At 37.7% G+C, this 13,935-nt stretch overlaps 2 long non-coding RNA genes across 2 annotated transcripts; both read left to right on the forward strand.

Moving 5' to 3' along the window:
- The first annotated feature begins 4,880 nt into the window (after window positions 1-4,880).
- LOC145331784 (uncharacterized) lies at window positions 4,881-5,336 on the forward strand. The gene is made up of 2 exons (XR_013883899.1): window positions 4,881-4,995; window positions 5,298-5,336. It is a non-coding gene; the product is annotated as an uncharacterized LOC145331784 (long non-coding RNA).
- A 7,100-nt stretch (window positions 5,337-12,436) lies between these two features.
- Window positions 12,437-12,893, forward strand: LOC145331644 (uncharacterized). Its single transcript, XR_013883823.1, has 2 exons — window positions 12,437-12,552; window positions 12,855-12,893. It is a non-coding gene; the product is annotated as an uncharacterized LOC145331644 (long non-coding RNA).
- Window positions 12,894-13,935: the final 1,042 nt, after the last annotated feature.

Consider the following 13,935-nt stretch of genomic DNA (forward strand, 5'->3'; position numbering starts at 1 on the left):
CAGAAATGGTTGTATATCTGCCGGTAGATTTCAGCTTCAACTTGTTGGACAACTTCTCAGACACAAGTGGTAGATTCGCACCAGAATCAAACATGACGGTGGCGTGGCAGGCGCCGCCGCCAGGTGCTACAACAGGAACTAACTGAAGCAGGAAGGTACAGGGGCTGGGTGCAGAACTTGACTTGTAGACTGTATTCACACCAGCACTAGCCTCATGCAGCAACCGGCTATGATATCTGTCGCAATTATTGGTGCCACAGACACCAAGCTTATCCGATTTAGTACACATTTCAGCAGCATGGCCATCACACAGGCAGAGTTCACACAACTTCTTCTGCTGGACAACTTTTTTTCGGTCAACAACATCCATCTTCTTAAACGTGAGACAACGAGAAATCAGATGTTTCTCCTTGCAGCTTTTAACAGGACATGTACTGTTCCACTTGGAAGTTTTGTCCTTTCCAGCCCGTCCATTTTTATTGTCACTGCGGCCAGATACTTGCGCGGCGGCAGCTCTATCACGATTCCTCTTGCCGGCACCAGTGTCGTAGGACATATCACCAGCCAACATTGCTCCCCTTGTCCTCTCCAGAAGTTCTACAATCTTCTTGATGTCTGGCAGGTTCATGCTGCCTAACTCCATCATAATTTTATCTCTCAGGACATCTGGACATTTGTCTTTGAAAATATGAATCAGAGTTAGGTGGTGGTAATCCTTAGCTTCTGAAACAACGATGGCTTCTACCTCCTGCATGGTGCTTTTGAAGGTAGCAATTGCACTGACTACGTCCACAGGCTTCTCCACAGGTTTCCATTTTGAGTCTGAAATTTTTATTACCCGGTTTCACTAAAAGATCTTTTTTGACAACAACAACAAAACAGGGTTTTTTTACCCGAAATCGCCTAAACACGAAATTTGAAATAAATCGCTTCGTATTATACTTGTAGCTCTTTAGATTACATGAGGTTGTGTAGTTTTCAATTACGGATCGTATCAAAGTTCTAAAAAGTGTTCATCTCACTTTTGGCGTTCAAAAATTACATTTTTCGATTTTTGGTCAAAATAACCGGGTTTAAACAGGTCAACAGGGTTTTAAAACTGGGGGAAAGCACCAAAAACGGGTGTTAATGCCTGGTTGGTATTTATGGCCAAGCCGAACTGGTTTTTTTTGCAACTTTCCTGTGCACGCCACTAGAGAAAAAAAAAAAATACAAATTCCGTTTTGACCATTTTAAAGCTTCCCTGAAACTTACAGCTCGATCGGCCCATAAAAGTGGCGCTCGGCACTAATGGGTTAATACAAAATTCCAGTTTTTATATCCACACAATATTATTTGCTTTTTAAAAATCTTTTTTTTCTACGGTTTAAGAATCTTTGGGTACTTTGGCTTTAAAGGAAAATTATTTGGTTTAATAGATCATTGTTAAATGCATAAATATAAGCACATAAAAATTACCAAAACATAATATTTGAATCATAATAAAGTTTCACGTGTAGCTGGCTAAAGCCTTTAAACTTAATAAATCCGTCCTTTATGCCATACAACTATTTATAAATGAAGAAAAATCTACCTGAAGTTCTTATGGTTAAAGCACCTGGCATACTAGGGTTATTCACTAAGAGATATAAGTTTTCCGGAATTGTAATGTAGGGAGTAGATTTGAAATCTGCATCAATTTTTAAGGATTTTTTATAAAATTCGTTTTTTGTATAATTCTTTATCTAAAAGCGGAAATACAAATTAAGTTAATTAATTTTGGCATCTGTGATTGGTGGATTTAAAAAATCTGCGCTCTGATTGGATGTCGTACATCATTCAACCAATTAGAGCGCAGGTAGTTTAAAATCCACCTATCCTATTGGTCAAAATTAATTAACTTAAAATGTATTTTCGCTTTTAGATAAAGAATTTTACAAAAAACGAATTTTATAAAAAATCCTTAAAATTTGATGCAGATTTCAAATCTACTCCCTACATTAAAATTCCGGAAAACTTATATCTCTTATTATTCACGCACTATGAGACCAATGATAGGCCCGACTCAATTCTCCGAAATCTTTATCCACACACATATCATTCAAAAGTAACATGGAGAGACCCAAACATCAACAATATTCAAATGCCGCGACTCTTTAGGAAAGGAAAGTCAAACAAAGACGACATTTTTTCTGGATTGGAATTATAGAATAAGGAAATTAATTTCGATCTTGATAAACACAAAGCTTCCTCGAAAAGAGGTTAAGACACTATTGGAATAGTAGATTGAAAATTATGAATCAAATCAACATAAAAAAAACTCTTTAGCTGTTGGAATTTTAGCTAACTTGCCCCCCAGACATACAACGACAGACAGGCGGACAATAGATGCATAAAAATGCATGTGCTTCACTAAAACAAGGATTACAACATCCATAAAAGCTAAGGTCAATAATTCAAATGGTCAGATAATTGAACATTAACATTGATTTAACAAAATTCTATGTATATCTATCAAAATAATTTAACAATAGGATGCTCAATGATTCAAGACTTAATTATATTGACGCTTATTTATCAAATTATGCCTAATTGCCGTAAGATTCAACATTCTAAAAATAAAATAAAATAAATCCTATATCATACACTTTAATGTAATTCATAAAAGCTAAAAAGTAATTATGTTTAAAATTGTTCGACGAAAGGATGATAGAAATCTTGATTTGAGACCTTTTATCCTTCAAATATACATGAACCAATACGAAACTTTCATCTGGCTTAGGGATCCTAAACAACAAACAGAAGGTATTTTAAATAATTTTAAAGGCGGGTGCACATATTTTTTGTTGTGCTTTTATGCTGGTGTTGCTATTTTAGTATGCTCGTTTAAACTAACGATATTTAGTAAATAGCAAAACTACTCTACACTTAGAACACACAGAACTGTATTTCAAGTAAATTATTTTTTTAAATTACACCAAAAATCAATCATTTTATTTGTTATCTACAAATTCATAGTAATAAAAGCATAATTATTTGGGTTTACCGTTTTGAACTAACACTACCTCAAAACGCATGCACTATAGATCTGTTAAATTTTCTATATTGTTTTGTTTTAACAAAGATGACAACATTAACAGAGACAAGCCTCTCTCATATAACCGGTCAAATTAACATTGACAAATATTCATATGGAGCTAATATGATATTTCTGCATAAAATGTTATATCAAATTGCAAAAAAAAATACTTTTAAAATGGACGTACAAATTTTCTGGTATATATATAAATTACAGAGTTGCTACGATTTTTCTGTAAAATTGCATTGTTATAAAAAGTAATGCATATAGACATTGCTGTATGTATACCAAGGCAAGGATTAAGGAATAGGAAAATGAACAATAAATTATATTTAAAGTCTTGTGTATCAAAACTATCAGTATCTTCCCTGCAAAGTATAGAGCTGCAATCTATCCAGCTATTTACAATATTTCACTGGACACATACATATTCATATATATCCATACATTCACCTACTTTACCATATGAAATACTAGCGGCTACACCCCTAGCATTTGAAGGAAGGTGGATGGGGAATAACGATCATCCGTTTTTTTTTATTTTAGTTTAAAAAGAAAGATTACTCAGAATTTGGTAGGGTGGACTTTTTTCTTAAAATAGTTAAAACTTTCTCTAAACCTATAACAAGCTTCACATTAAAGGAGAACCTTATCGGTCCAGCGGTTGATAATTTATATCTTTATAGACAGACATCCTGTTTTTCTTTTAAATAAGGATATTTAAGTAAAATTACCAATACCAATATTTCTGATTTTTTTCAACAACAAAAAAACTGTGCATATATACGGTATTACACATTGACATGATATGCTGAAAGGAGGAGGTTTACAAAACAGCTAAACAAATAAAAAAATGGCTTTTGCAATATTTTGTGAATTAAATGAATTTGAAAAAACTATTAAATCCTATAATATAAGTAGTAAGTTTTTTTGTCTGTAGCTTGAGATTTCGACATCTACTGAACCTATTTCTCCATCTCAGTGAGGCTTGGAATCGTTTAGCTTGTTTTGTTTTTTAGATTCAAGCCGTGGGATGGTTTTAGGCTATTTTGCTTGCCTTTCTTTGCCACTACAATTCCCCTAGATGATAGAGGCGCAGCCGCTATGTATTTTGTATCTTATGTAAAAGTTATATTAAAAACTTCAAAAGACTGATTTTTTGGTGATCAATAAACATCAAATGTGGTTTTTACTGAATATTATGAACACTATATTGTATTGAAGGGTTGAACCTATTACATATTTTACTAGATAGTATGAACACTATATTGTATTAAAGGGCTGAACCTATTACATATTTTACTAGATAGTATGAACACTATATTGTATTAAAGGGCTGAACCTATTACATATTTTACTAAATAGTATGAACACTATATTGTATTGAAGGGTTGAACCTATTACATATTTTACTAGATAGTATGAACACTATATTGTATTAAAGGGCTGAACCTATTACATATTTTACTAGATAGTATGAACACTATATTGTATTAAAGGGCTGAACCTATTACATATTTTACTAAATAGTATGAACACTATATTGTATTGAAGGGTTGAACCTATTACATATTTTACTAAATAGTATGCACACTATATTGTATTAAAGGGTTGAACCTATTACATATTTTACTAGATAGTATGCACACTATATTGTTGTCTTAACCTCTTTTCGAGGAAGCTTTGTGTTTATCAAGTTCGAAATTAAATTCCTTATCATTAAACCAAAAACAAAGCGCAAATGTCGTCTTTTAGGGCTTTCCTTTCATAATGTGGCGCGGCATAGAGTGTTTGTTTATTTTGAAGCGCATGTTCTTTACTTTTGAATGAGATATGAGAGTGTGAAGATTGCGGAGAACAAAATTGGGCCTATCATTGGTCTCATTGAGTGTGAACTACCCTAGTATATCAGGGATTTGAAACCATAAGAGCTTCAGGTAGAATTTGTTAATTTGATTAAGAAGTATGGTGTGTAGGACGATTATATGTAGTTTTAAAAAGAGGCTTTAGCCAGCTAAGCATGAAACTTAATTATGATTAATATATGTTTTAGTAATTTTTATGTGCCTTATTGTTGCATTTAACAATGATTTATTAAACCAAATAATTTTCCTTTAAAAGCCAAAGTTTCCAAAGATTCTTTAACCATAAGAAAAGAAAAAGATTTTTTTTAGTGCTCAAAGTTTTAAGATAACGAATAATATTTTATTCTGTTTATTAATTGATCTTGTAATTTCAGGTCTTTTGAAATAATTTCATCAATAAATCTATATTCAAACCTGCTGTTGAATCTTGATGGTTCCTGGTATTGGGGGTTTTGTATGTTCGCCAACTGATCTCGTGAACTTCCCGCTAATTCGGAAGTCCAAGCTCAACCAAAGTGTCATGGTTGAGACAATTTCAAAATATCTGATGAATAGGCGTTAGCATTCATCAAGAGATCAATAGCATCTAGTGAATTATTGATGCAATAAACTGTGACAATTTTTCTGTGAAATAAGTACCTAGTGAATCAATATGCCACTAACCAAAAAGCAGAAAATTGAGCGAGCTATCGCTATTGGCAGTGAAAGGCTAGAAGTTTTTGATGAACAGTTAAAATTGTTTTATGACAATCTAAAAGCCTGCCAAAGTTTTAGTTCATGTGAAAATGTGAATGTAAAATCAATTCGTGACATTTTTAGTGAGGTCAAGGACCAATCTGACCTAATAAAAAGTCTAAAACCTGCCGTGGAGACTAGTGAGCTGCGCGAGTTTAAGCGTGATTTGGATGAAGCTAGTGAGCAGAAAACTGTTGCAGATAAAGTTTATGCGTCGTTGGAGCAGTGTACAAAAATTCTGTACTGGCTTGACAATGATTCAGATGACGCGAGGTCAAGCACTGTCGCCAGGAACCTTGACGTCATTGAGAAGGTGAAGATGGACATGGGAGTGCTTAAAATTTCCGTGGAGTTGCGCCAAGAAGTACGTGATATGTACCGAAGGCTTAGAGAGATGGAACGTCGTTCATCTAATCTGGATGAGAGTGGGACACCTGCCATGCTCTCCAGAAGTATGTCTGCTGTGGATATTCGGAGTTCCAACCCGCAGTATGGGCGCTGGGACAACAGTTTGTTGTCGTCGTTCGACGGTACTGACACGGATTACCCAAACTTTAAACAGGTCTTTAAGGATCTATGCTCTGGTTATGGATTTGCTGACCAGAGGTTAAGTCTGATGTTGTGTATGGAGAAGGTGATAACCAACCCGGAACTACGCAAGCAAGTGTCAGCGATTAGAGATCACAATGAACAATGGGCGTTTCTTGACCAGATGTTTTTATCAAACACTCGCCGGTTCATGAGGATTTTAACTAAGTTGAACAAGATGAAACCTGTGGATAAACCTGTGGACGTGGTTAGCGCAATTGCTACCTTCAAGAGCATGATGCAGGAGGTAGAAGCCATCGTTGGTTCTGCAGCTAAGGATTACAACCACCTAACTCTCATTCATATTTTTAAAGACAAGTGCCCTGAAAATTTGAGGGACAAAATTATGATGGAGCTTGGTAGCATGAACCAACCAAACATCCCGAAGATTGTTGAACTGCTGGAGAGGACCAGAGGTGCCATGTTGGCCGGTGATATGTCCTATGATAGTGGCGCCGGCAAGAGAAATCGTGATAGAGCTGCCGCCGCGCAAGTATCTGGCCGCAGCGACGATAAGAATGGAAAGGCTGGGAAGGGCAAGGCTTCCAAGTGGAACAGTGCATGTCCTGTGGAGAGCTGCAAGGAGAAACACCCGATTTTCCGTTGCCTCACGTTTAAGAAGATGGATGTGGTTGACCGGAAGAAAGTTGTCCAGCAGAAGAAGTTATGTGAACTCTGCTTGTGTGACGGCCATACTGCTGACAAGTGTAATAAGTCTGATAAGCTTGGTGTTTGTGGTACCAATAATTGCGACAGATACCATTCCAGGTTACTCCATGAGGCTAGTGCTGGTGTGAATACAGTTTACAAGTCAAGTTCTGCACCCAGCCCCTGTACCTTCTTACTTCAGTTAGTTCCTGTTGTAGCACCTGGCGGCGGCACCTGCCACGCCACGGTAATGTTTGACTCCGGGGCAAATTTGCCACTTGTGTCTGAGAAGTTATCCAACAAGTTGAAGCTGAAATCTACCGGCAGATATACAACTATTTCTGTAGCTGATGGTAGTGAGTCTTCCTGCCGCAATGTTGTGTTTTATTTGAAGGATAGGGACGGCAATCTGAGGGAGTTTGAGGCAGCTGTCATGCCTACCCTCGGCGGGGCCAACGAGATGCGCTCGGTCCACCCCGAAACTGCCGCCGATATATTTAAAATGCCGCCAGAAAGGTTTACATATATTAGTGGAGGCTTAGATATCATCATTGGAAATACACATCCTGACGTGTTTCCTTCAACCTACCAGAAAGTGGGCCAGTCTATGTTGTGGCGAACCATTTTTGGTAGTGGTTTTATCTGTACGAGTGCGGATGGTGGAGCTGGAGATCAAAAGTCAGCTTATAAGGCTGTCAGTGTCAGTGGAGGCACTTTGCCAGACTTTCTGACGTCTGAATCGTTTGGCATACAGCCGCAGGCACTTTGTCCAGGATGTACTGCTTGTCAAGAGTGCAAGGCTATGGCCGACGGCACTACCTGGGACCAGCGTGAGAGGCAGAGGATAATTGAGGCAGGTTTAACACTAGACTTGCAGTCCAACAAGTGGACAGGTCAATATGCTTATATTGAAGATCCTCACACTTTACCCTACAATGAGAGTTTAGCCCGCAAAATTGCTGAAAAGGATCGTGCCAGGATGGTCAAGGAAGGTACCTATGGAATGTATGTGGAGGTATTCAACGACGCCATAAGAAGAGGCGTTTTCCAAAAAGCCACGCCTGAAGAGTTGCAGTATGAAGGACCTAAGTCTTGTTCATCAATAGTGGTTGCTTTCAAGGAGGATTCAAGTTCCACACCCATGCGATTGTGTGCAAATAGTTCTCTGACGTTCAAGGGTACCAGTTTTAATAACATAATGCTGGGAGGCCCGCCGCCAATGCAGAAGATATTTTATCATTTGATGCTTTTCCGCGGTTACAAGGTTGGTATAACCGCGGATATCTCCAAGTTTTATAACTCCATCCTGGCCACAGAGTTCGACAGCCAGATGAAGAGAGTTTTATTTTCCCCGACGCCAGATGGTCCACTTGAAATTTACCTGACCAAAGTTGTAAATTTCGGCGAGTTAGCTGCGGGAAATTTGGCAGTTACAGCCCTGAAGTTGACGTCCCGCCTGTTCGGCGGAAAGAGTGAAGCAGAGGTCAAGGAGATGTATGGAGAGGGAAAAATAAATGGTAGTGAAATTGTTGCCAAACCTGAATTATGGAAGGAGCCACAAATACCTACCTACCCTGATGAGGAATTCAAGTTACCTCAGATTCCAGTTGCAGTCAAGCTTGAGAAGCACAGCTTCATAGATGACGTTATTTCGGGAGCAGGATCGAAGCCAGAAGCCAAGGAGATGATGAAAGAGGCCGACAGGATTATCGGTAAAGGTAGTTTTTCCTTCAAACAAGTCATTTATTCTGGAGATGATTGCCAGCATACCAAGGTTCTCGGGCTGATATGGAAGCCAGCCACCGATGTGTTGTCCATCGCCACAAGAGTCAATCAAGATGGTAAAGTCAAGGGAAGGAAGGTGAAAGAGGATGCTGATTTGTACAACCTCCAGGACGCCTTGGACGAGAATCTGACAAAGAAGATGGTCCATAGGTTCGCCGCCCAAACCTTCGACCCGATCGGGCTTTGCAGCCCTATTCTGTTGAGAATTAAACTTGTCCTGCGGAAAACCTGTTTGCTGAATTTGGGCTGGCAAGATTTCATTCCAAAAAGTCTACGGGATGAACTTGTTAAGTCGCTGGAGGACAGAGCTGAGGTCGCTAAATTGGAGTATGACCGTTGTGTGGTTCCGGCTGAACCAACTGGCCTTCCATCCTTGATGATGTTTTCGGATGGGTCATCAGAGGCTTATGCAAGTAATGCATATTTGAGGTGGCCAACTAGACAAGGATTTGAAACGTTTCTGCTAGCCACCAAGTCAAGAGTTGCGCCGGTCAAGTGTGAGTCAATTCCACGCCTTGAGTTGATGGGGTGCCAGATGTCCACAAGGTTGGCAAAGTCCGTCAGAGATGCCCTGCCCTTTGATATTATCAGAGTGATGTATTTTACTGATTCATCGTGTGTTTTATCACAAATAGTTTCCAACAGTGCTATGTTGAACACATTTAATTCTCATCGTATTGGAGAAATTCAATCTGCGACCAACAAGGATGACTGGAGGTGGGTCCCGGGGACGCAAAACGTTGCAGATTTGGGCACCAGAAGCACCTGCAAAGTATCAGATTTGGGACCAGGTTCCAGGTACAGATTGGGCCCAGAATGGTTGCGCCAGGATGAAAGTGCGTGGCCGGTGAAAACTGCCGAAGAAGTCAAGCAGGTTTTACCCCCTGAGGAGTTGAATACCAAAATGGTTAAGTTATGTTCAATGAAAGTTGCCGGAGAAGCCGCTGAAGATGTCTTTAGGTTTAAGCACAGGAGGTCATTTGGACAGGCCAAACGTATTATGGCAGCTGTCCTGCAAGTTGCGAACACCTGGTTGAAGAAGCTAAAGAGCAGACAAGAAGGTAAGGCTACAGCCGCTGGTAGTCATGTAGCAGCCGCAGATGCTGTGTACAAGCCGTCTTTGTACAATTTTATGGCGGCGGCGGAACTTTTCATTGTGTCACGAAGCCAAGAGGATGAGTGGATAAATGATGCTAAAGGCAATTATGCGTCATTAAATCCATTAGTGCATGAAGTATCATTGACCTGGCCTGTCGTTGGTCCCGGTGGAAATTATGTGACCAGGGAGATGAGGATTCTTAAAATCGTTGGTCGAGGACAGCCAGTTATTGACGCCATTACTGGCGGCCGTAAAATGATATTTGAAGACATGCCAGGTTTAATAATTTTGGAGCCTGGTAATTGGTTAGCTGCTGTTTTTATGAGAGAAGCGCATGTTGAGCTTCACTCTGGTGTCCGTGGAACTTTAGCTGAGAGCCGCCGTTGGTGCTGGATTGTGAAGGCAAGGAGGTTGGCCATCATGGAAGTGAAGAAATGTTGGCCCTGCAGTGTTGAGAGGGCTAAGGAATGTCGTGCTACCATGAAGGAGGTGTTACCTGACAAGTTGGTCCCGAGCAGGCCTTTTGAAGCTGTGCAAGTCGACCTGATGGGTCCGCTGGTTACGAGGAGAGCTGCCGCCAAAACGAGGAGTCAGACAGCAACGAAGAAGGTGTGGGTGTTCGTGGTGGTCTGCAGATTCTCAGGGGCGTTGTGGTTAGATGCCTTGGAAAAGTATGATACCAGCAGTATCCTGTTGTCCCTGCGCAAGTTGGAAGCTGTTCATTGTCTGCCGAAGATCATAGTAAGCGACATGGGCACACAATTATCCGGTGCTCGCAAGGTTTTAGAGCAGAAGTTGGGCAGCCAGGTAGAGTTTTCTTGGTCTCAGATCCCGGCCCGAGCCCACCATTATATTGGGCAGGCTGAGAAAATGGTGGGATTAACCAAGAGATTGCTGTCCAAGAAGTTGGTGAATAGTTCTGTTAATTTCAACGAGCTCCTGGTGATGTTGGCGGAGGTCAGTAAAATTATGAATAGCAGACCACTGACGATTGAAGCTGCGAACGACGTGGAGAATTGGCGGCTAATTACCCCTGGCCAGCTGCTGGGAAATGTTGACCGTCAGCCGTTGTGCAATGTGGCGATGAAACCGGAGGACCAAATTTCCTCCAGGTTGAAGTTGTTGGAAGATTTATCTGCCCAGTTTTGGACTGCCTACCGCCAGGAGATCCTACCGAAGATATTACGGATGTCCAAGTGGAAGGATGAGATGGCAGAGCCACTAGCTGATGGAGATGTAGTTCTGGTTACGAGTACCAATCCGCTGATGAGATGTTTGAGGATGGGCCGAGTGACGAGAATTGAGGATGGGAGAAAGACGGCAAGAGTCTTGTTCAGACTGACAGATAAATCTCCCTTAGAAGAACATGCTGTATCAGTCAGGCAGTTGTTAAAAATCATGATTAATAATTGATTCTTATTTTATGGAAATTGAGATTTTTTTTAGAAAAAAGCCACATTTTTCATATGCCTATTTTTATGCCTAAAATAAGAATCAAATGAAATGCGATTAAATATTCTTCTATTTCATATGCTCAAATTTAATTTTATTGAGTTTAATTTCTTTTCAAAAGTACAATTCATTTTAAAACTTACCTGAAAAGTTTAACAAAAAGGAATAAATGTGTCGAGGTTGCGTGATTCGATATTTATTCTAAGAAAAAAATCAAGTATTTTTTTTAGCAGATTTTTTTAAAAAATTATATATGAATTTCAATCAAGTAAAACATTTTTATTCAGATCAAGGAATGATTGAAAATTCATATTTAAAGTCACATATTTTTTTTACAAAGAAAAATTGGTATTTTTTTTCATAATTTCAATGAAAATTCTAACGAAGATATTATTTTGCTATTCTTTAAGTATTAAAAAGTTTTATTTGTTGATTAAGATATTACAGTTCTTATTCATTAGGTTTGAAAAACTTTCTGCCCAAGGATTTTGAAAAATTTTTTCTTACTACTCTTTTTGATGCTTAACAAATTTAGTTTTAAGTACCTATAAATCTTAATTTTCTTGTCTAAGATTTATTTCGTTTTATTTTTACCATTATTGTTTACATTTACATTTCAACCTGATTTCGTAGGTACTTATTGATTTATTAATAATGATTTATTACCTATTGATTATGAAATGATTATTATTTAATATAGTTGTTATATTTACAACATCATGATTAATAGGATTATCTATTTTAGGATTGTGTATGTGATCTTGTGATTGTCATGTGCATGGAATGTTGTATGGTACAAACCAATCCCCATCCTTCTATCCTAAAATGTGAGGTATTATGAGTCCTAGTGAGGAGTATAATATTGTGTATGCATTTCACGGGGTTTCATTTAGTTAGGAGCAAAATTGTCACGTTTTCGGGATGTGGCCATTCTCATGTGATTATGGTGAGTTGAGTTTAGTGAGAAATGTTGCTAGTGCTCAGCGCGAAAAAAACCTTGAATCTCGTTAAGGAAGTTAATTTGACTTTCAAACGGGGGGTGTGTCTTAACCTCTTTTCGAGGAAGCTTTGTGTTTATCAAGTTCGAAATTAAATTCCTTATCATTAAACCAAAAACAAAGCGCAAATGTCGTCTTTTAGGGCTTTCCTTTCATAATGTGGCGCGGCATAGAGTGTTTGTTTATTTTGAAGCGCATGTTCTTTACTTTTGAATGAGATATGAGAGTGTGAAGATTGCGGAGAACAAAATTGGGCCTATCATTGGTCTCATTGAGTGTGAACTACCCTAGTATATCAGGGATTTGAAACCATAAGAGCTTCAGGTAGAATTTGTTAATTTGATTAAGAAGTATGGTGTGTAGGACGATTATATGTAGTTTTAAAAAGAGGCTTTAGCCAGCTAAGCATGAAACTTAATTATGATTAATATATGTTTTAGTAATTTTTATGTGCCTTATTGTTGCATTTAACAATGATTTATTAAACCAAATAATTTTCCTTTAAAAGCCAAAGTTTCCAAAGATTCTTTAACCATAAGAAAAGAAAAAGATTTTTTTTAGTGCTCAAAGTTTTAAGATAACGAATAATATTTTATTCTGTTTATTAATTGATCTTGTAATTTCAGGTCTTTTGAAATAATTTCATCAATAAATCTATATTCAAACCTGCTGTTGAATCTTGATGGTTCCTGGTATTGGGGGTTTTGTATGTTCGCCAACTGATCTCGTGAACTTCCCGCTAATTCGGAAGTCCAAGCTCAACCAAAGTGTCATGGTTGAGACAATTGTATTGAAGGGTTGAACCTATTACATATTTTACTAAATAGTATGAACACTATATTGTATTGAAGGGTTGAACCTATTGCATATTTTACTAGATAGTATGCACACTATATTGTATTAAAGGGCTGAACCTATTACATATTTTACTAGATAGTATGAACAATATATTGTATTGAAGGGTTGAACCTATTGCATATTTTACTAGATAGTATGCACACTATATTGTATTGAAGGGTTGAACCTATTACATATTTTACTAGATAGTATGAACAATATATTGTATTGAAGGGTTGAACCTATTGCATATTTTACTAGATAGTATGCACACTATATTGTATTGAAGGTTTGAACCTATTACATATTTTACTAGATAGTATGAACAATATATTGTATTGAAGGGTTGAACCTATTACATATTTTACTAGATAGTATGCACACTATATTGTATTGAAGGTTTGAACCTATTACATATTTTACTAGATAGTATGAACAATATATTGTACTGAAGGGTTGAACCTATTACATATTTTACTAGATAGTATGAACACTATATTGTATTGAAGGGTTTAACCTATTACATATTTTACTAGATAGTATGCACACTATATTGTATTGAAGGGTTGAACCTATTACATATTTTACTAAATAGTATGAACACTATATTGTATTGAAGGGTTGAACCTATTGCATATTTTACTAGATAGTATGAACACTATATTGTATTAAAGGGCTGAACCTATTACATATTTTACTAGATAGTATGAACACTATATTGTATTAAAGGGCTGAACCTATTACATATTTTACTAGATAGTATGCACACTAGGGTGGGTTCATATCGGAATTAGACAAAGCGGGGATATGCAACAGATAAAATTAACCTTAAAAACATTTCTGACCGAAAAAGAATTTTAAAAAATTGAG

The sequence above is a fragment of the Acartia tonsa genome, chromosome 11, assembly GCF_053477335.1.
Source record: "Acartia tonsa isolate MP-2025a chromosome 11, ASM5347733v1, whole genome shotgun sequence".
In the NCBI taxonomy this organism is placed as follows: domain Eukaryota; kingdom Metazoa; phylum Arthropoda; class Copepoda; order Calanoida; family Acartiidae; genus Acartia; species Acartia tonsa.